Source organism: Canis lupus, chromosome 4, assembly GCF_003254725.2.
Source record: "Canis lupus dingo isolate Sandy chromosome 4, ASM325472v2, whole genome shotgun sequence".
Lineage (NCBI taxonomy): Eukaryota > Metazoa > Chordata > Mammalia > Carnivora > Canidae > Canis > Canis lupus.
The window spans coordinates 80,898,639-80,920,756 of record NC_064246.1 but is presented as its reverse complement, the minus strand read 5'-3'; the positions used below and the strand labels follow the sequence as shown (position 1 = coordinate 80,920,756).

Here is a 22,118-nt window from a genome sequence, read left to right as displayed (position 1 = left end):
CACCGGGTAACTTTAAATATAATGAACGAAATGTTACAGAGATAGTCATCAGATGTAGTATCAGGGAATACAATTAAGTTCTATTCTAAAATATTTTTGCTATATTCATTACCAGGTTTAAATCTGGTATAAGCCACTTTATTGGGTGACATTCTGGATGAACAATGATGCATGTCTAATTTTCATAAATGTAAATACATTTTCTAAATAGACCGTACTGATAGTTCATTAGTGACATTAACAATATTTCTTGTCATTTGTCTTTATCTTCTGGCATTATTTGTTCATATACCATTTTTTGTTTGTTTTAAATTTATGGAAGCGTGACCACACTACCTTCTCCTACAAACGGACCTTGAGAATTTTTTTTGGAGATTCTAGCAAGGGAGCACAGCTATTGGTATACCTTTGAGGAAAAAAATCAGTCCTCCTCTATCAGGAAAGATAGATCTCAGTCTTCGACTGAGATAGACTGGTCTTAGACTGAGCGAGTGTGCAGCTTTGGGAAGGAAACACACGGAGTGGTGAGGGAGGAAGGGGACACCCACCTCCCCAACCAGATGAGCCAAATCCATTCCAATGATCAACGGGGTGATGTCACAGCCATATATTCCTCATATCCTCATATATCATTTTTAAACTTTTAAAATTACCTTGTAGGAAATCTCTTTAAGGAAGATAGATATCCTATTATAAGTGTTGGAGATATTGTCTCTCAATCCTTCTTTTTTTAAATTTATTTATTTATTTATTTATTTATTTATTTATTTATTTAGGGAGAGAGAGGGGCAGTGGGAGAGGGAGAGAGAGAGAACCTTAAGCAGGTTTCGTGCCCAGTGCAGAGTGGATATGAGGTCATGACCTGAGCCAAAGCCAAAAGTCAGCTGCTTAACCCACTGAGCCACCCAGGTGCCCCCTCAATCTGATGTTGTACATACTATAATGTCTTCAAATATACACAAACATACACAAATTTGTGTAGTAAAATCTGTCAGTTTTTGCCTTCACATCTGGACATTTGCATTCATTTAAACACTTTCCAAAAGCAAGCCACTGGAAATACATTCTTCTATATGCTCAATTGTATTTTTGAATTTTTTGTTTTATTTTGAATTTTTGTTTGTTTATTTTTGTTTTTGTTTTAGCTTTTTAGTCAACTTGAAATGCATTTCAGATAGTTTGAGGTCAGGACTAAACATCTTCTCATTTGGATAGCCAACTGTGTCAGAGCCATTTACTTACTTGAAATGACAGATCGTCATGGATCATGTGCCCATATTATACATACTTTCTAATTCTGACTTATTAATATCTTTCTGTTCCTATTTTATTGAGATCTTTCTAAAAATTAAGTCTGAATAGAAATGATATCCATTACTGATAAAGTATGGAGTAAATTTCAGTAATTGCTTGGTTTCTCCACTTTAATTCCTTTTTTTCATTGACTTCAAAAATATTATTGACATGCCTTTTTAAGTCAGAAAACTCAATATTAAAAAGGAAAAATGTGACACTATGAAGAAAGAAAACGGGGTGATATACACATAACTATAGGTCATGATACATGCTATTAAATAATCTGCCTATCCAAAAGGCTTTTGTTGCAGAAAGATAATTACTGATGCTTTTTGTTTATTTAATGATTAATTTATTAGTTGTAAATAAATGTATTCTAAAGATCTAAAAAGAAACTACACACAATATCTTTTTTTTTACTTTTATAGGAATTGTTATTTTAAAATGCTCTTTGACATTTCCTTAAACTAATCTTACTATTTCAGTGATTCCCAAGTATCTCAAATACTGTAATACAGAAATAAGTAACTATAAAAGCTATTTTTCTTTTCCTAAATTATTTAAAGGAATTGTAGTATGTATTATATATCTTATTTCTTTCCTCATTATCTTCATAGTTTTTTCTTATACTTTATAAGGGTAAAATAATAACCCAGAACTGATAAAAAAGAAGCATACTACCTCTACCCGGGTATGGATTGTGGTTTGTCAATTAATTGATTTCTGCTTCAAACATTAATTCTAGTTGTCCCTTCTAGACTTCTCAAAAATCTTCATTAGAACATTGTTGAAGGCCAATTTTTAACATAATATTAATGGCGTATATCTAAAGAACACTCCAAACATATAAAACACATGCATTTTCTCAACACCTGGAGGTTTTTCTGTATGTATCTATGTCCACCAAGTTTAATTTTCTTTATTTCACATCTTCCTTTAATATTTAGAAACATCATGCTTTCCTACTAGCATCACATACCATAATTTAAAGAGTGGCCCAGGGTTTTTCTCCTAGGAAGCCAGTTTGGGTAAGCAAAAGCTAGTTTCCCTAGGCAACAGATCAAGACCTATCTTCCATCAGATTTGGAGACTACTTTCTCCATGATCACTGTGTAAAAAATGGAACTGACAAGTCTTTCTGTTTCTAGTGCACACCCTACTTTTACCAGAACAAGTTGGCTTATTCACAGTCCCCTTTGCTTATCCTTCACTATTTCTTACTGGGAAAAATATCTGTAAACCATAGTTTTTTTATGCAGATAAATGTTTAATATTATTTAGGAATAATCAGAGCCACAAATTAAAAGATAATGACTATATACAATTCTTGAAACAAAGACATGTTTTTAAGTATGTCTAATACTAATAATTACATCACTAGTCTTAATTTTCCATTAGTTTTTTTAAATGTAAATATACTTATGGGCTAGTGGGGTTTCATCATGTCTCTGTATTTCAAATAATTGTAATTTTTATTTTACCTTACTGTCTGTTACCATTGCCTAGTCAATACATTTTCTATTAGCATTAGTTCCTTGAACATTTAGATATGTCCCTCTTACTTTTGAAAGCATTTTTTGTTTTCTGGGACAAGGTGTTCCAGTTCTATCTTTGGAACAGGCATACCTATGAGAATACAATCTACATGTTCTTGAAATACCTCGTATTCTACAAAATCGCCACTAACAATCATAAGGCTTATGGGAAAATTGGCATTGGCCAAAATCTATGTAACTATTTTAATAGAGAACCTAGAAAACGTAATTGGAGTCACACGAAATAACTTGAACAAACCAAGTAGCACAGGTTGTCTAGAGAGAACCTTGGGGAATATTAAAATTGCACAAAAACAACAGAGAAGAAATTGTGGCTTGTGGGCAGCACAGAATCAATGCAGTGGGGAGTGGATGGAGCTCCAAGCACGGGAACAAGTCAAACCCACCTAGTGCCTAGAAGTCTTCTGGAGTGCGATGGTAGCTCTCAGAGCCACAGGGCAGTGGCTAATTTTGCACGGTGCAGTGGCTATATATCAGTGCAGTGACTTTCAATTTTCCGAAAACAGAAGGGACCCTTGTCTCTGAAACACCCAAAGTGCTTACTACTCTTTTGCTGAGAATTTCAGTTCTTCTACCACTATTTTTGCTCTTTCCTTTCAGTAAATCAGACATGAAACCATGTAACTTTAATTTATAATTTTATCTTCATTACTAATGTGTGTGAATAAATTTGGTTAATGGAGATGTGCTAGTGTAGATGGAGATTTCCTGCAATTGCATGGAATCAGCTACTCTGAAATAGTTTGCATTTTTTAAACTCAGAAATCATGTTAAAGTTCAAAATCTGAGAGCTCATATTTAATTTTCTCTTTAATATGGGAACTCATGGAAAATAGGTTGAGAGGCCACATCTAAACTGCCATCATTCACTTTTGGCAAAACATACACTTTTTTTTTGGGGGGGGGTGCAGAATTTAACACTTCTGATGTTCATTCACAATTCCAAATGCTTGCTTTATTTATTTATTTATTTATTTATTTATTTATTTATTTATTTATCTATTTATTTATTTTTTAGAGACGGGGAGAGAAACAGAAAGAGAGCATGAGGGAGGCTGGGAAGGGCCAGAGGGAGAGAGAGGGGGAGAGAGAGAGAAAGACATAGGCAGGCTTCACATCTAGACTATCTGATGGGGGGCTCAGTCTCACAACCTGAGATCATGACCTGAGCTGAAATCAAAGAGTTGGATGCTTAACCAACTGAACCACCCAGGCTTCCCTAAATGCTTTAATTTTATAAGTAAAACCTAGTTAATTTTCCCTATATTATGCACACTTGGAACTTTTACTTTTGCCTAAATTGGGATTATATATCATTTTCTTTTATAATGCTCAAAATTCCTATTGACCAAGACAAAAAATCTCTAAGATATGGAAATAAAAAAATAACAAATAATGCTTATAGGTTTTCCTAATGATACATTACCTTATATTTCTGGAGTAAACCCTGTTTGTCATGATTCATTTGATTTAAGTACTACTGCACAGTTTATTTTTCTAATATTTTATTTGTATTTTGGCATTTATTCAAAATGAAATTTATCTACAGTGTTCTTTGTGCTGAGTTATGCTATGTTTGTAAGAATACTGGGTAAGATTTTTAAAATATTTTCTATGTTATCGCACATTTTGAATAAAATCAAAACCGTTCTTTGAACTTAATTTTGTTAATTTACGTTTCACTAAAAAAGCATCCATTTCTTAGCTTTTAAAATGCATTTGTTCAGGGCTGCACATCATATTATTTTATAAGATTTTATTATTTTTCCTATCTGTGGCTATATGTTACATACTTATCTCTTTATCCATAAGCAGGAATGTGGCATTAAAAAAGGCTAATATTAATTTGTCAAGTTATATTTGCACTCTTGTGTTACTTTTTAATATTTTGATGTGATTTTATTTTTTAAATATTTTTCTTATTTTTTTGTATTTATTTATTTTATATACAGAAAGAAAAAAATCTGAATGAAAATGTGAGGTCCAAGTCAATAGCATTGATCTAGCATAAACAACAAATAATATATAAAGCTATGAAGTTTAGGTTCCAGTCCTAGATATCTGACCTTGAGTAATTCACTTAATTCATTTTCTATGTGATTTACATAATGCTTGTCATTACTACTTAGATCTCAGTAACACCACTCAACATGAAAATGTTTCCCGGGGGAGATGTACGTGTGTGTGTGTGGTGCGTACGCACATGTGCAATGTGCTTATATTTTACAAACTACTAACAAACTACTAACTACTTTTAGAAATAAATGATCATGTGCAATGGAGAATGAAATGGTTTATTTATTTACATCCGTTGGTTTTGGCAAATGTATACTAAAATCCTTAAGAGATCTGACACATTTCCGCCCCCCATAAGAGGTTTTATACTCAGGTATCCAAATCTCATTAACTCTGTCAATATGACCATGAGTACATCCTCAATGGGAAAACCTTTCTAGAATTTTCCCATTTGATTAACACCTTACATTATCTTATTTGATTAAATACTTTAAATTGAATGAAGGACTCCAAGGAGCTCTTTTTTTTTTTTTTTTTTTGCAACGAAAAAAATAATAACCCTGTCATGAGTAGCAGACACTAATCTTTGTTCAACTTTTAATTTAATTTCTCAAATATAATACTCTTTGAATGGCACATGCAATACTTAGGACATATCCAAAAATTTCTTGCAAATTATAAAGGAACTCTTTTTTAGTTCTTCAAATTCCTCAAACATAGAAAAACTCAAATGAAAATTGTAAAATAAATGTATATAATTAATCTTATCTATCTATCATACTGCAGGTACATAGTCTTTAAAGGACTACTGATACAGGGAAGTTGATAATATTGTAATCAATCACAATTTATCACTGTCTAAATCAGTTTTGATCGAGGCAATATAAACTGAAAATAGATCCAATGTATATATGATATTGCCAAATATGTGTGAGACATTACTGTGTAATAGTTTGTTCATTTGTTTGGAATTATAAAGACCTAGTTTTAAATCCAGCTTTAACATTTACCATCTCTGAGACTAGGGAAAAGTGAGTTGCTTATTTTCGTCTGTAGCAATGGATACAAGACTTATGACACAATCTCCATCCTTCTAGAGTATGTGCCTTCATATATAATCTATCATGAAATGTTTCCTTAGTTCCATTATCCATAAAGTGATAATAATTATGATAATATTAACTTTCTTAAAGGCGTTTGGGGATAATACACACATAATAAGCATGTAATGAGTGATAAGTAGCCTTATGGTTAACTCTGTTCATTAGTAGTATATTGAAAAGAACGGGCATGGCAAGAGTGATTATAGTTCAATCTTAAATGATAGAAAATAATTTCTCATCTTTTCCTTTTTAACTCATGCTTAAAAACCTGAAAGTAGAGTTTACAGGAGCAATAGATGATTTCCTGTCATTAAGAATAGAAAGAAAAAACTCATATTGTGTTGATAATAAACCTGAAATACTTTAATCAATTGGAGATTATTTTAGTTATTTAAGGGTTTATTCTGAAATAAAACCATTCTGATTACTCTGTAGGCAGCTGGAGGTGCCAACAGAGGGGATCTCTACTCATCTATATACTCTGCCAATTAGATATTCCACCAATCTAGACGGCTCTTACATTTTGTCTTGTTATTTTCCAAGAAAATGCTCAAATGTGTTTATATATCCTTGAGTTCCAATTCAGCATTTATTCACACATTCCACACATTTCACAATATTCAGCAAATTCAAAACTTGGATTGATAAAAAATGTTTTACTTGGCCAGAAACATCAAACAGGCTCACCTCCAAAGGTGATCCTCTTATCTCAAGAAGAATTAATAAAGCTTTTCCACTTTCAATATAAATGTCAAAATTCTTGCCTGAACAAACTTTAAAGCAACACAAGAACAGTGACGTCAAGCTCTTCTATGTGCTTAAGCTTAAATTGGCTGCTAATAAATTATTTTTCAAAGTCTATAGATACATGGTCTTCCTGCAAGATGGTTTAATGGATGTGCTGCCCATTCAGCCTGTTGCATTTTTGGGTTGCTACCAACACAAATCTTTTTTGCATTGCATGGGCATGGAAATCTATCCAATGAAGTAAATTGGATAATTGAATTTTGATTCAAAAGTTTCTGTGCAAAATCCCCTTATGTTTTCTATGAAAAGATCATCGAAGATACGACCCACAATGCTATTCAATGTTTTTTTCTGTAAGAACCTGTGAAGTGAATTTCTCTTAAAATTCAATATTTTTATCTTTCTAGAGAAATCACTGTGTCCTGAACTGTCTATAGGAATGTCAAAACTTACAGTATCTCACTTTTTGCCAGGTTTGACAAGCAGCTCAACAATCATGATTAATCAAACAGAAATATTAACCTGGGTGATCACAAAGTGTGCTTTTTTTATTGTTAAGTTTTTTCCTTCTCATAAATTTACAAGCCTCTAAAATATCTCTGTAAAAATATGTGAAGCAGACAAATGAGCTTTAAAATATTCTATCATTATAATTCTATATTTGATTAAATTTTGCCATATTTTATATAGTATATCACTAATTATTATGTAAAATAAATGATTTATAACTAATTTATTGCAAAAATCAAACATCAGACCTGAAAATAACAAAATCTTTTAAAGGCAATATACCTGTAGCATTGCAGACAGACAAGATCATTCAACTATTTATTCATTTATTTTAAAACTTTTGTTTGATTATTTCTCTGTATGTCGATAATAAGTATAATTTTGAGAAACTAAGAGTTTTTTAAAATATAAATTGATTTTTTAAAGTTTTTATTTATTTATTCATGAAAGACAAAGAGAGAATGAGTCAGAGACACGGAGTGGGAGAAGCAGGCTCCCCACAGGGAGCCCCATGAGGGACTTGATCCTGGGGTTCCGGGATTACTCCCTGAGCCAAAGGCAGACACTCAACCGCTGAGCCATCCAGGAATCCTGAGAAACTAAGAATTTTAAACTACTAAGTAAACTTATTACTAGTTAAATAAATTATGTGGTTACTGAAAGTCACCATAATTATAGGCTAAGACTTGTTACAAATGTTTTATTTGAAAACACATAATATTATTTTTTGGCATAATATAAGCATAAATAAACTATTCTTTCCCAGCTGAAAGAGTATCAGAAAATTTCTTCCCAGAAATATTTTTATGGATAAATACTTTCTTTTCAGAAATCTCATTTTATTCATTTTTATCTTTCTTTTTATTTTGGATTTTAATATCATTATCGTTTCTGATTTTAAATAATGGATGCAATACTTTTTAGAACATGTATCTACTAAATATGTTGGAGAAGACTTTTTTAGTTGTTTTCTTTTTATGTAAAGTTTTTCTAGTTCTTTTTTTTTTCTTTCAAGCTTTTATTTAAAATCAGGTTAGTTAATATACAGTGTATTATTAGTTTCAGGGGTAGAATTTAGTGATTCATCAGTGTATATGACACCCAGTGCTGATTACATCAAGTGCCTTCCTCAATGCCTATCACCCAGTTACCCCACCCCCCCCCACTTCCGCACCAGCAACTTTCAGTTTGTTTCCTATATTTAAGAGTCTGTTAAATATATGGTATTTGTCCTTATTTTTTTTTCACTTTTCCTATGTTCATCTGTTAAAAAAATAAATAAAAATAGTTTTTTCTATTTCTATACCCAACATCATTGTGTCCATTTGTTCTGCTGCAATTTCCACTAAAATTAACAGAACCTATGAATTGTTAAAATGAATTAGAATACTTTAATTTAAAGCATGTTTACTATTTGCCATTCAGTGAAACAGAGGATATGTGAAGAGGCACAGTAAATATTTGCATTTTTTTTAAAGATTTTATTTATTTATCCATGAGAGAAAGAGAGGGAGAAAGGGAGAGGCAGACACACAGGCAGAGCTGGAGAAGCAGGCTCCATGCAAGGAGCCCGATGTGGAATTTGATTCCTGGCCTCCAGGATCACACCCTGAGCCGAAGGCAGATACTCAACCACTGAGACACCCAGGTGTCCCACTATTTGCATTTTTAAGTGTGCATGACCATGTATATAAAGTACTTACATAAGTTTTTGGTTATGAGTGTACATGGTGTGTGTGTGTGCATGTGTGTGTGTGTAGGAGGAGGAGTGCAGAGGGAAGAAGGGATATAAACACAATTTTGTTAACTGTTGACATTAAGTTCCTTTTTAGACATTCAAGTGAAGAGTATACCTGGAAGTGGCTTTCATGGGAGCTATTTTTTAAGATTCAATCTAGTGTATATGGTAGTTGAAACCATATAGTATCTGAGATAAGCAGGGAAAGTCTGAAAAGTGAGAAAATATAATAGTTAGGGAACCTAAAAACTTGAGTTTCAGGCAAGAAAAAAGTACATGTAAAACATACTGGGGAGCAACAAGGCAAAAGGAAAACTAGAAGACAGTAGCGTTTGGAAATAAATGGAAAAGAAAGAAAGTTGTTGGGTTTTTATTTATTTATTTATTTGAGAGAGAGAGAGAGAGAGAATGAAAAAGAGAGCCAGAGAGCGCTCACCGCTCACCTCTGAGCAGAGGGAGAGGCAGAGGGAAATCTCAAGTGGACTGAACAGGGTGCCCAATGTGGGGCTCAACCCCATAAGCCATGAGGGATCATGACCTGAGCTGAAATCAAGAGTCTGATGTTTACCCAACTGAGCCCCCCAGGTGCCCTGAAAGGAAAGTGTTAAGAAAGAAGTTGCAGGTCAGTTCTCCACGTGAATGACTGTTCTCCACGGCTCTTGTCTCCACCTTTGAGTGACCTTCCCTTTCAGTCACCCTCCTCAGCCACTTCTATTGAGGACATTGGAGAGGATGTTCTGCTTAGTAAGTCAGCAGCTGAACACAGAAGTTTGGACCCCAGATGTAAAACATTAAAAAAAAAAATCATTATTGCTTTTTCATTCCAGGTGGCTCAGTTGGTAGACAATGAAACTCACTCAAAATATTTGTGAATTTCTTGGCAATTGATTCAAATCAATAAATCATGACTGCAATTCTAAGACATGTATCATTACAGATTTAATTATGATTATTTGAGATGCTTCAGGCTTCTGTGGGACTGTACCTGTAAGGATATTCAATATGGACTTTGGATGATTTTCCCAGGTTCTTTCATTTCTGACGTAAACTCCATGTTCTAACTGTGCTTCACTGTGAACAATTTTCTAAACAATCAATATTGAAACTTATGCCTAACAATCTTTTATAAATTGTCCCATCTTTCTTACCTGATTTTACCTCTTAGCTATACTCCAGTTACTTTTTGTTCCTTTTCCTAAATGACTTTGTTCATACTTTGTCCTTGTAGGCAGCAGCTCCAGCCCTCACACATGTATGAGGAAAATTTTTCATTTGTATTTTAGTAGAAAATTATTAATACAGTAATTAGACACAGAGAAACAAAGAAACATTATATATATATATAATGTTACATACATATATATATAGTTATAGAACATATAGAATATATATAGTTAAAGAATACTTCGTGAGTTAAAGAAAGCCTAATTTTGATTCCAGATGAAACTTCCTAAGTTTGGCTTAGTTAAAGTTATTTTCTCCACTTAGGAAGCTAATTTCAGTATGATGATTTTCATGCATAAAGATGTAGATAAAAATGTGTGGCAAAATTGTGAAAATAAAGGTTTCTATACATTGTAATTAAACACAACTGCTATTTCCCCCATTTATACTTTTGAATAAATGTTTTATATTTGTCTATACTGTGTTCTAGTCATCACCTAGGATATCCTTAAGTAAAAGTAATAGCTGAATAATTGTGGTTAAAATATCCATGGATCCTTCAGGTCCATTATATTTGTACCTAAGCCAATCAATCCTAATGATATCACCAAACTTTTCGATATAAAAAAATCCAAACACATATCATGTATTTAAAGACTATAGAGGTATCAGATTAAAATAAAAATCACTTATTTGAATATTATGTTTCATAATTGTATCAGTTCAAAATGTCTAAATCAAATACATAGATAAAAGGATAGATAGACATAGGGATGCCTGGGTGGCTCAGCGGTTGAGCATCGTCTTTTGGCTCAGGGCATGATCCTGGTACCCTGGCTCAAGTCCCACACTGGGCTCCCCACAGGGAGCCTGCTTCTCCCCCTGCCTGTGTCTCTGCTCCCCCCTCTCTCTTTGTGTGTCTCTCATGAATAAATAAATAAATCCTTTTAAAAAATAGGTAGACATAGATACATAAGTATATTTCTTATAGTGACATACTTAACTGAATCAGAGATTAGGAACTATACTAAAAGATACACTAAGACATTATTGCTATGAATATTTTAAACAGAAAACAAAACATTTAAATCTTAAGCTTAAAATTTGACATATGTAAGTTAACAAATTAAAAAGGAAAAAAAGGTTTTACTGTAGAATATTCAAGTTTTAAATAAATTGTTGGTATTTCTAAGAGAGTCATCAAAAAAAGATAGAGTCATTCTCTTTGTATTTATAATGTTTAAATGCCTTGTCCTCTTGAAAATCCCTGATATTAGTATGCCATACAAAATGTATTTACCATTTTGCCATCTGCACATAAATTTGCGCAGTTTTAAAGTGTTACAATTATCCTTACAGAAGATTGCTACTGACTTCTTTGATGGACTTTTTTACTCTCCAATTCCCATGTAAAATAGCATAGAGTATGTTCACATGATGAATTATAGCATTTCTGAAATGGAAAGAAGTAGAAGTGATCAGAATGTTGTTTAATAATATTACATTCTGTGAGCATGTACACTGAGGAAAGAAATGTGGTGTTAGGAACTAATTCAGAATCATGACAGGAAATGTTCCATGCCATATATTTCTGGTAAAATTCCTCATATTAGAATGGGCCTATATGATTTAAAGAGAAAAAGGAACAATTAACTGATAAGGGATATCCACCCTTTTCTAAAGGAATGTTTTATTTACAAAATAAAGATTAAACACCTTTGTGCTCTATAAATTACTTATTGTGGGTAAAGTAAATAAATGTTGTATTTAAATATTAATTCTTAGTTTTACGTATTTTTCAAGATTCACTGAGAAAAATTGATTTTGTTATTTAGTACATTTATTATGTAAAAGCAATCTGTTCAGCTCTTATAGACATCAATTAGAAAAATATAGACATTTCATCCAACAAATATATTAGTTTTGACAGTAAATTTTAAATTTGAACATGAGGTATATTTTAACATAGCCTTGTGAATTTACTAGGCTATTTAAACCTATTTAAATTTCTATTTAAAGCTTCATTAACATTCATTATTACATAACAAAATATTTCCTACATCTTAAATATCAAAAAAACATGGATGAGACAATTCCAATATGGTAACAAAAAGACTACTCATTTAAAGTGATGATGTAGATATTTTGAAGGGATGAAAACATATTTACAATGTTTCTTGAGCTTATTTTTGTGTATGTGTAAAGTGGTCCAGTTTCATTCTTCTGCACTTTTAAGCAGACAGACTTCTAAGTACGTATAATTCCACTTTGAAATAAACCTATAGAAATACTTTGAATCTGTATTATGTGTGTATGTATGTAAATTTTAAAAAGGTATATCCAGCTAAACTTTTATACTCCCAAATATATGTGACAAATATATTACTTTTAGAAGATCAATTTAACATTGATCATACTAGAATTCAATTTCCAGTGAAAGTGGAGAGAGCTTCTGATTTAATGATGCAGTCAAATAACATCATCAGTACCTGCCATATGAGACTTATTCAATGAATAATAAATACAGAAGAAATAGATGTTTGGATATACCTCTATCTATGTAGATATTTGTATATAAATATACATATATATCTAATTAAAGAATTTCTATATATTTTATTGTATATTATAGTTTTTTACAATTTTCTATTTCTAACTGAATTTTTTCTTTCAAGAATATATTACTAATATTTTTAAAAGCTCTTTAAGTTTTATAAAATAAATATTAATAAACATAACATTAGCTTTACCAAGTTTCATTTAAATTCTTCCTACTGGGATGCTTGGCTCAGCAGTTTGCCTTTGGCTCAGAGCATGATCCCGGGGTCCTGGGATCGAGTCCTGCATCGGGCTATCGGGCTACCGGCAGGGAGCCTGCTTCTCCCTCTGCCTATGTCTTTGCCTCTCTCTCTCTCTGTGTCTCTATGAATGAATAAATACAATCTTTAAAAAAAAATTCTTCGTACTACGAGAGTTTAAAACATAGATATCAAGGTCCTCTGATTTATAGTCAAGTAAAGCAATTTAATAAGTGTTATTTTTTCTTCTAAATACAAGACTTTAAGCTGACACAAATTAGGTTCAATATTGAATACAATTTTAATTAGTGAGCATTCAGTATATTTAAGAATGGAAATATTATTTGGATATTAACTAAGCATTAGATTACATAAATTTTTGTAATGGCCTTCCTAGTGTTTAGGAAATATTTAAAAATCTTGTGGGATACCCGTTTATTTATTTATTTTTAAATAAATTATGTGAGAATCACTAGAACTACTGGCAAATATTTTGTTTATTTTTCCACACAGAATATATATTTACCCTTCTCTGATCTCTTTGAATCAGGTATGTCCATTTGACTTGGTCCAGTGAAATGTGAGAAATGAAATATGTTGCTTTCCAAGAAAGGTCTACTATCCCCTAGTTGGTAAATGTGGAATTACCTCTGTAGGTGGACCTGCCATCAGTATAGTGTCCATTATACCTTCAATGAACAGAGACCCTCATTGTGCCTTGATGAAGATAAAACTTGAGGGAAAATTTTCAATTTATTGTACTAATCCACCAAGATTTTGGATGTGTTTGGTATCGCTGCAAAACCTAGATGCACCAGATTGATGCAAATATGTTATATTACACAGTAAGGATATGCCTATGTGACTAGCATAGATTAGGAATCTCAACAGAAACTATGGCTTGGGATCTTTAGTTCCAAAATATTCTATACATATGTCACTTTTCCAAACTAAAGAGAAAATCTCTCTAATTTGGCATATACATAAAATGACAGTTAATATTTATGTCTGTATGTCTAGTCCCTTGCTCTGAGGCAGCCTTTGACCATGATGAATATTCTTACTTTAATGCTATGTGATAATGCTTGCTTTTCCTATAATAACATGCAGACTTGTACAAATTATTACTGGTTTCTTTGAGTTTTCTTTTATAATAGAACCTGGGTCAAATGAAACCAGTAGTATACCTTTGTATAATAATTACTCCATAATCTATTATGCCTGTAAAACTCTAATTAATATCAATATTTTTATTAATATTATTTAACTCTCTTTGCAGAATTCCAGGTATTTTTTAAAGTTTGTTTTCCAATTTAATACTCCCACCTTTAACTCTACCTAAAACATTGTTAAATAAGTCACTGCATTTAAAAAAAAAAAAAAAAGCAGAACAAAACAACCAAAGAAAAGTCATTTCATTTTTATTTGAAATATTATGCTTTTCATATCTAGAAACAAAAAATTGTATTTGATTCATTTTAGGTATGCTTGAATATTTTTAAGCCTTTAATTGTGTTGTTGTTATTCTTTATTTTTTACTTTCTTATTTTATTTTTTAAAGATACTTAATAAGATTAAACATTTAGTAGTATTAACATTGCCAACAGATGTTAGTTGGGCTTCTCTGCCTCTATGTGGTCTTATATCATCAGAGAGACTAGATTTAGCTTTTCCCCAAGTTCATCACCAGCCAAGTGCCAGCAGAGTTAGAATAAAAGGTGCATGTCCTCCTGAAGTCTAGGCCTGTAATTCACATAAAATTACTTCTACTACATTCTACAGGTTGAAGTAAGTTGTGTGCAGCCCAGAATCTTTATTAGTCTTTATTTCTTTAAGAAAAAAACTAAAGTCATACTACAAACAAGTTTGTGATACAATGTAGCCACTTGTTGCAATCTACCACAAACCCAAAATAGAAGATATTTAGAACACACATAAACATAAAAACATTAGTATTCATATAGTTTTAATATTGCAGCTTTGTGATATATTTTGAAATCAGGAGTGTGATGCCTCTAGCTTTGTTCTTTATCAAGCTTACTTCAGCTATTCAGGATCCATTGTGGTTCCATATAAATTTTAGGGTTATTTTTTTAAGTTAGGATTGTTTTTCTATCTCGCAAAAATGTTGGGATTTTGATGGGGATAACACTGAATCCATATATTGCCTTGGTTACTATGGGAATCTGAACAATGTTAAATCTTCCAATCCACAAACACAGACTATCTTTTCTGTTATGTCTCTTTAATTTATTTTAAAAAACCACTGTTTTATAGTTTTCAGTGTACAAGATTGTCTTTTACTTAAGTCTATTCCTAAGTATTTTATTCTTTTCAATGTTATTATAAAGTGTATTGTTTTCTTTATTCCTTTTTAGATGGCTCCTTGTTAGTGTATAGAAATGTAACTGATTTTTGCATGTTGATTTTGTGTCCTGCAAATTTACTAAATTTACTTATTGGTCACAACAGGTGGTTCTCTGTTTTGTTTTGTTCTGTTTATTGTTACTTTATTTCTTTTTCTTCTTTTTTAAGAGTCTCTAGGGTTAGCTACATAGAAGAGCATGTCATTTACAAAGATTTTGTTTTTTTGTTTTCTGTTTTGGATTATTTTTATTTCTTTGTCTTACATAATTTCTCTGTCTAGAACTTCCATTCCTATGAAAGGTGGAAACAATAGTCAATCTTGCCATGTTCCTTAGCTTAGAAGAAAAACTTACTTTTTCACCATTGAGTATGTTAGCTGTGAAAAGCTACAGTAATTAATACAGTTTAGTACTGACATAAAAGCAGAATATAGAGCAATGGGACAAAATGGAAAGCCCAGAAATAAACCCACATATATGTAGTAAACTGGTCTTTGACAGGAGTCCAAGAACACACAATGGGAAAGGATTGTCTCTTCAACAAATTATGTTGAAAAAACTGAATACCCACCTGCAAACATACGAAATTAGGCCCTTACTATACACAATACACACAAATCAACTCAAAATATATTAAAGCCTTAAATGGAAGAAATCAAACTATAAAGCTGCTAGAAGAAAACATAAGGGAAACACTTTTTTATATTAGTCTTTGCAATGATTTCTTAGATATGACACCAAAAGCAGAGATAACAAAAGCAAAAATAGACAAGGAGGAATGCATCAAAATAAAAACATTCTGCACAGAAAAAAAAAAGATAAAATGAAAAGGCAACCTATGAAATGGGAGAAAATATTTGCAAATCATATATCATAAAAGAGCTTAACTTTTTTACAATATACAAGGAGCTCCTAAAACCTTTCAAAGGAAAGAAAATTAAAAAATGGACAAAGGACTTGAAGATGTTTCTCCAAAGAGAACATGCAAATAAAAAACAGGTATATTAAAAGATGCTCAACATAGCTATTTATCAAGGAAATTCAAATCAAAATCACAATGAGGGATTATTTCATGCTTGTTAGAATGGCTATCATATATAAATATAAAACAAGATTGGTAAGCTTATGGAAAAAAGGAATCTATGCACTTTCAGTGGGGAAGTAAGATAGTGAAGAAACTGTAAAAGAGTATGGAGATGCTTCAAAGAATTGAAAACAGAACTACTATATGAGCCAGTAATTTCACTTCTTACTAATATCCAAAAAAAAAAAAAAAATCAAGATCTTGAAGAAGTATCTGCACTCACACATTCATTGCAGCATCATTCATAATAGCCAAGATATGCAAACCAACCAAGTATCCATTGACAGATGTGTGGATTAAAAAAAAAAGTGGTATATACATAGGATGGACTAATAATTAGCCATGAGAAAAAAGAAAACTCTTTTACTTGTGACAACATTGATGAATGGAGAGGATATTATTGTAAACTAAATAAGCCAATCATAGAAGGACAAATACTACATAATTCCATCTATGAGGTGTGTCTAAAATGTTCAAACTCATAGATGTAGAAAATACAACAGTGGTGACCAAAGGCTAGGGATGAGGGAAATGGAAAGTTGTTATTTAATGGTTATAAAGTTTAAGTTACAGTAAATGAAGACATTATAGATATTTCCTATAAAGCATAGTTGGCTATAGTTAATCATATATTATTATGCATTTCAATATTTTTAAGAGGGCAAATATCATGTTAAAGTGTTCTTTAGAAAAAGTGACAAAAGGAAACTTTTTTTTTAATTTATTTTTTATTGGTGTTCAATTTACTAACATACAGAATAACCCCCAGTGCCCGTCACCCATTCACTCCCACCCCCGCCCTTCTCCCCTTCCACCACCCCTAGTTCGTTTCCCAGAGTTAGCAGTCTTTACGTTCTGTCTCCCTTTCTGATATTTCCCACACATTTCTTCTCCCTTCCCTTATATTCCCTTTCACTATTATTTATATTCCCCAAATGAAAGAGAACATATAACTTTTGGAAAAGATGGATATGTTTATTGCTTTGGTTGTGGTGAAGGTGTCAGGGGGATTTGCATATGTCCACCAAATTGTACATATTAAGTATGTGCAGTTATTTGTATACTAATTATATATCAATGAAACTGTTTAAAAAAGAAACAAAAACATTAGTATTGGGATAATATAAAAATATTGGTCAAATAAAAAAAAAAAAACTAAACCAAGGTGAAAACAGTAAAACTGATAATTCACAGCAAAGGGGATTGAAAAGGTAAACATAAAAAAAAATGAAAAGGTAAACATAAAAAAAATTAACTACACTGATAATGTATGTAAAGTAAACATTTAAATACTTACATTCCCTTGGAAAAATTATAAATCTGTCTATGTTGAATTGACAAAAAATAGAGGAAAGCTTATTTTTTTTAATATGGTGTTGATAAGGCTAAAATTTAAAACAACCATGAATATTGGCCAATTGTTTTCTTTTCTTTTTGTGTCCTTACATGGCTTTGGTATCAGAGCAATGTTGTCATCATAAGATGAATTTGAAAGTGTTCTCTCCCCTTCAGTTTTTTGGAAGAGTTTCAGAAAGAATGGCATTAATTCTTTAAATGTTCAGTAGTATTCATCAATGAAAATGGTTCCTGGGCTTTTCCTCCTTGGGAAGATTTTAATTACTAATCCAACCTTCTTGTTATTGGTCTGTTCAGATTTTGTATTTCTTTCTGATTTGTTCTTGGTTAATTGTGTGTATTTCTAGGAATTTATTGCTTCCTTCTAGAAGATCTAATTATAGATGTATAATTAGTCATAGTAGTCGCTTATGATCCTGTTTATTTCTGTAGTATCAATTATAACATCATCTTTTTCATTTCTGATTTTATTTCAGTCTTATTCTTTTCTTAGCTATTCTAAGTAAAGTTTTATCAGTTGTTTTTACCTTTTTTGAAAAATCATCTCCTAGTTTCACTGATTTATTCCCCTCATTGTTTTTCTGTTCTCTGTTTTATTTATTTTTGCACTAATCTTTTTATTTTTTACCTCCTTATGATAACTTTGGGCTTATTCTCTTTCTAGTTCTTGAAGTATAAAGTTAGGTTGTTTATTTGAGATCTTTCTACTTTCTTAATATATGAAAGAAACGAACAAAGAGAGAAGGAAGGAAGAACAAAGAGAGAAGGAAGGAACGAAGAAAATAAAAAGAGAAAGAAAGAAAGAAAGAAAGAAAGAAAGAAAGAAAGAAAGAAAGAAAGAAAGAAAGAAAGAAAGAAAAGAAAGAAAGAAAAGAAAGATCCCTAGCTTATACCATTCACAAAAATTAAATCAAGATATATTACAGACAAAAATAAGACCTGATACCATTGAATTCCTAGAAGAAAACAAGGAGAAGCAGCTCCTTTACACTGATTTGGGAAAAAAAAATTTTTTTTTTTTTTTGGTATGACACCAAACCACAAAAAACAAAAGCACAAAAAAATAAGTGGAACTATGTCAAGCATAAAAGCTTCTACATAACAAAAGACAATCAACATAATGTAAAGACAATTTCCTTTCCCTTCTAACATGTGGAATACATCAAAAGTAATAGGATATTACTCCTGAGTGTAGAGGACAAAGTTTAGGATGTCCCCCTCTCTCGATTTGGTCAAGTACACAGCCATACTGTGAATTGCCTGGTAATGAGGGTAGAAGTTGGCTTTCCACTAACAGCCAGTAAAGAATCTGGGCCCTTACCTCAGCGTATGAGATTATCCCGCCAATAAGTATGTAGGTGAGCTTGGAAGCAGATACATCCTCAGTCATACCTTGAGATGATTGTCACCTTGTGAGACCATGCTGGGAGTCTTCACTCACAAAAACTAAGAAAATGACTATTTGGGAGAAATTTATAACACAAGATTAATAACTGATACCACCAGTGAAAGGGAATGATGTCATGTCATAAAACGAAAAATATCCAGTTCTAGATATATACTATAAAAATAGTATGGCCACAATAAACTAAGAAAGAGACTAAATAAATGGGTTATTCAAAAATGAAAAAAAATTTAGTTAATAAACACATGTCAACCTAAAATACAAAATTATGAGTAAACCATTAAATTATAATTATATTAATATATATTTTATACTTGGACATTAAAGTAACAATTATATACTATATATAATTTATTCATATGTAGTAAGAATATTTTAATATCAATCCATGATATAACACAAAGATCAGGATAGTGCCCCAATGAAGGATCATTGAGCAAAGAAGGCATCATGTCATTTATAATGTTCATTTTTCAAAAAATAGGTCTGATGCAAATGTGGCAGAGTGCTTTTCACTTTTCTTACATTTTGGTAGGGTATGCAAGATATTTTTTATATTATGTTCTTTTTCTTGTTTGAAATATTTCAAAAAAAAATATTTCATAATTTTTAAGAATAATATTTAAGAAGGAAAAGTAAAACTTTACATTGTGACACATTAATATGAACTTGATAAATTGACAAAATAATGGAGATTACGAACATCTGCATTTGGTTTAGACAAGCTAAGAGAGGACTGAATTAGATACAGATCTTTCTTATTGTAGCAATCTGATGACAACAGGATCAGCAGCCATAGCACAACAAATGAATTCCAAGACATTAAGCAAACAAATCATTTATATAGAATAATGTAAACAAATCATTTATACATCTACTGCACATAGTGCATCTCTAAACTATGCCTTAGAGACATCTAGTAAATAGTACAGAGTAAAGCTATCATATTTTGTTATTGTTGGAAAAAACACTTAAAATGACACAATCCACTAAAAATAGAAAATATTCAGCCATGGAAATCTGACATCTAGGAATATTAATATTATTATGTTAATTAGAAGGTAATATAATTATTCAAAATTTTAGTCACATGATGCAAAGAGCAAGATGCAGTCATGTCAAGCAGAGACCTGTGACAGGCAGGGACCTGTGTCAAACAACGATGCAGACAGCTCAGACCACATATCCCCGAGACCAGCACTGGCTGATGACACCCTCATACCTGATGACATAGAGGAGGACTGCAAAGTCCCAGGATTGATGAAATCCCTTTAAAAAGAGGATTTTTTTTGCAGGAAACTGCCAGACTCCTCAGACATTGACCCTTCTCTATGTCTGACCACTTTAAAAAGGCAGCTGCCACTGAAAGCCCTGCCCAATTGATCTCCTAACAGAACAGAGGCCCTTCACTGCTTGAAGGTGATAAGCAGTAAGTGCTGAAGCTGACCCAGCTGGACAGAGGCCTTATCTCAACCGTGGGCCCACGGACTGACTTTGTGTTTGGTTCATTAACCGCCAACCCCCTTTTCTATCTTTGTCTTTTTTGACTTGTCTTGTGCCTTGCTTTGTGTGATGTGTAAGAAGCCAAGTTAAACACATGCAGGAATGTCATTGAGTTTGGAATCCTACACCTGCCTTATTACTACGTCAACCTTGCTTTATGACTGAATAAAGCTGCCATCATGGAAAGATACAACTCGTGTGCCAGCCTTCAGAGCATGCTCATGACACTGATATGCAGTAAATCATATTAAAGATGGGCAGTCCTGAAGTGTTTTTATGATTCTATTTGGTATACCATACAGATAAACTCTACAGGTTATACATTTTTTAAACTAATCTGTTTCATTTTTAAAAAAATTATGAATTACTAAATGATAACATACATGATAACAAAATTTCATTTGTATGTATATTTTGTTTTTATTACCAAAAATTGATAATAATTAACATAATGTCTACTTTTTATATGTTTTGTTTTCATCATAATTTGCTTAATAAACAGGGTCAACAAAACCTGATTTCAAGATATTATTTGGGGCTGTTTACAAATAAGACATTTGCACAGAAGAAGGGGATGAGGAGTGGTTAATAAGACTACAGTAATTCCCAAAACTTTCATAACTCACTAGCTGATTTCTAAGCATTTGCTTTCATATACTTTAATAAACACGTGTAACATAAGTAGTAAAATGGAATTGACTGTGGAGAATATTAGGTGAATTTTTTGCAAATCATTTACACTTTAGTGTCCAAATATAATTTTGACAATATCTTTAGGAAGAATAATATACATATGCTATTGGAAAACAATATTGGGGACCAGACTGGACAGGAAGAGTAAATTGATGTCATTTATAAACTTTGCTTCATTTGCACCCATTTCCTCACCACTTCCTCTACCAAGGCACTTTTCTGTGTACCTTTTCAATGCTTTCTCACTATGGGTAAGTTTGTGACTTGCTTTGTTAGGTCAATAAGGCTTGGACACCAACAGTGCCCTAAAAAGCATTTGTAAGATTGGACTCACTAGGTCTTGAGTCTCTGACAGCCCCATAATAAGAGTATGCCTGGGCTAGTCTGATGGTCCTAAAAGGAGGATGAATGGCAAATGAGGCAGTGAAGTAGCAGCTGAAGTGCCCTATGCAAGCCTGACCAAGAGTGGAGTCTTGATCAAATTTCAGGTGCTTCCAATCCCCAATAACTGTCCAATGCCAACCAACATAGTTGGGCTCAAGCTAGATCAATGAAACCATGACAAGCCACTGGTAAGATAGCTAAAAATAAAGGGTGGTTGATTGTAAGCTTACAGGAATTTGGAGTGGTTGTTATACAATGATAATTAAGAGTTATAACCCAAATATCCTATAATCTATGAAATGTATTTCATATAATCTCTAAGTGCTCCATAGTGCTGCTACAGAAATTTGTAAGTAATTCACCTTAAGTTTTTCTTTCCTCGGATGATAAAAGTTTGTT

At 32.0% G+C, this 22,118-nt stretch overlaps 1 long non-coding RNA gene across 11 annotated transcripts in view; it reads right to left on the bottom strand.

The window, feature by feature from the left end:
- Positions 1-22,118, bottom strand: part of LOC112652778 (uncharacterized) — a 186,514-nt gene that overhangs the window by 121,569 nt on the left and 42,827 nt on the right. For 9 of the 11 annotated variants that reach the window (XR_007410430.1, XR_004815253.2, XR_004815251.2 and 6 more), the window contains one exon: positions 19,056-19,192. This is a non-coding gene — a long non-coding RNA (uncharacterized LOC112652778). Of the gene's footprint in view, positions 1-11,272; positions 11,584-12,880; positions 13,053-19,055; positions 19,193-22,118 lie in introns of those variants that run through there. The other 2 variants (XR_004815259.2, XR_004815257.2) reach the window with 2 other exon arrangements.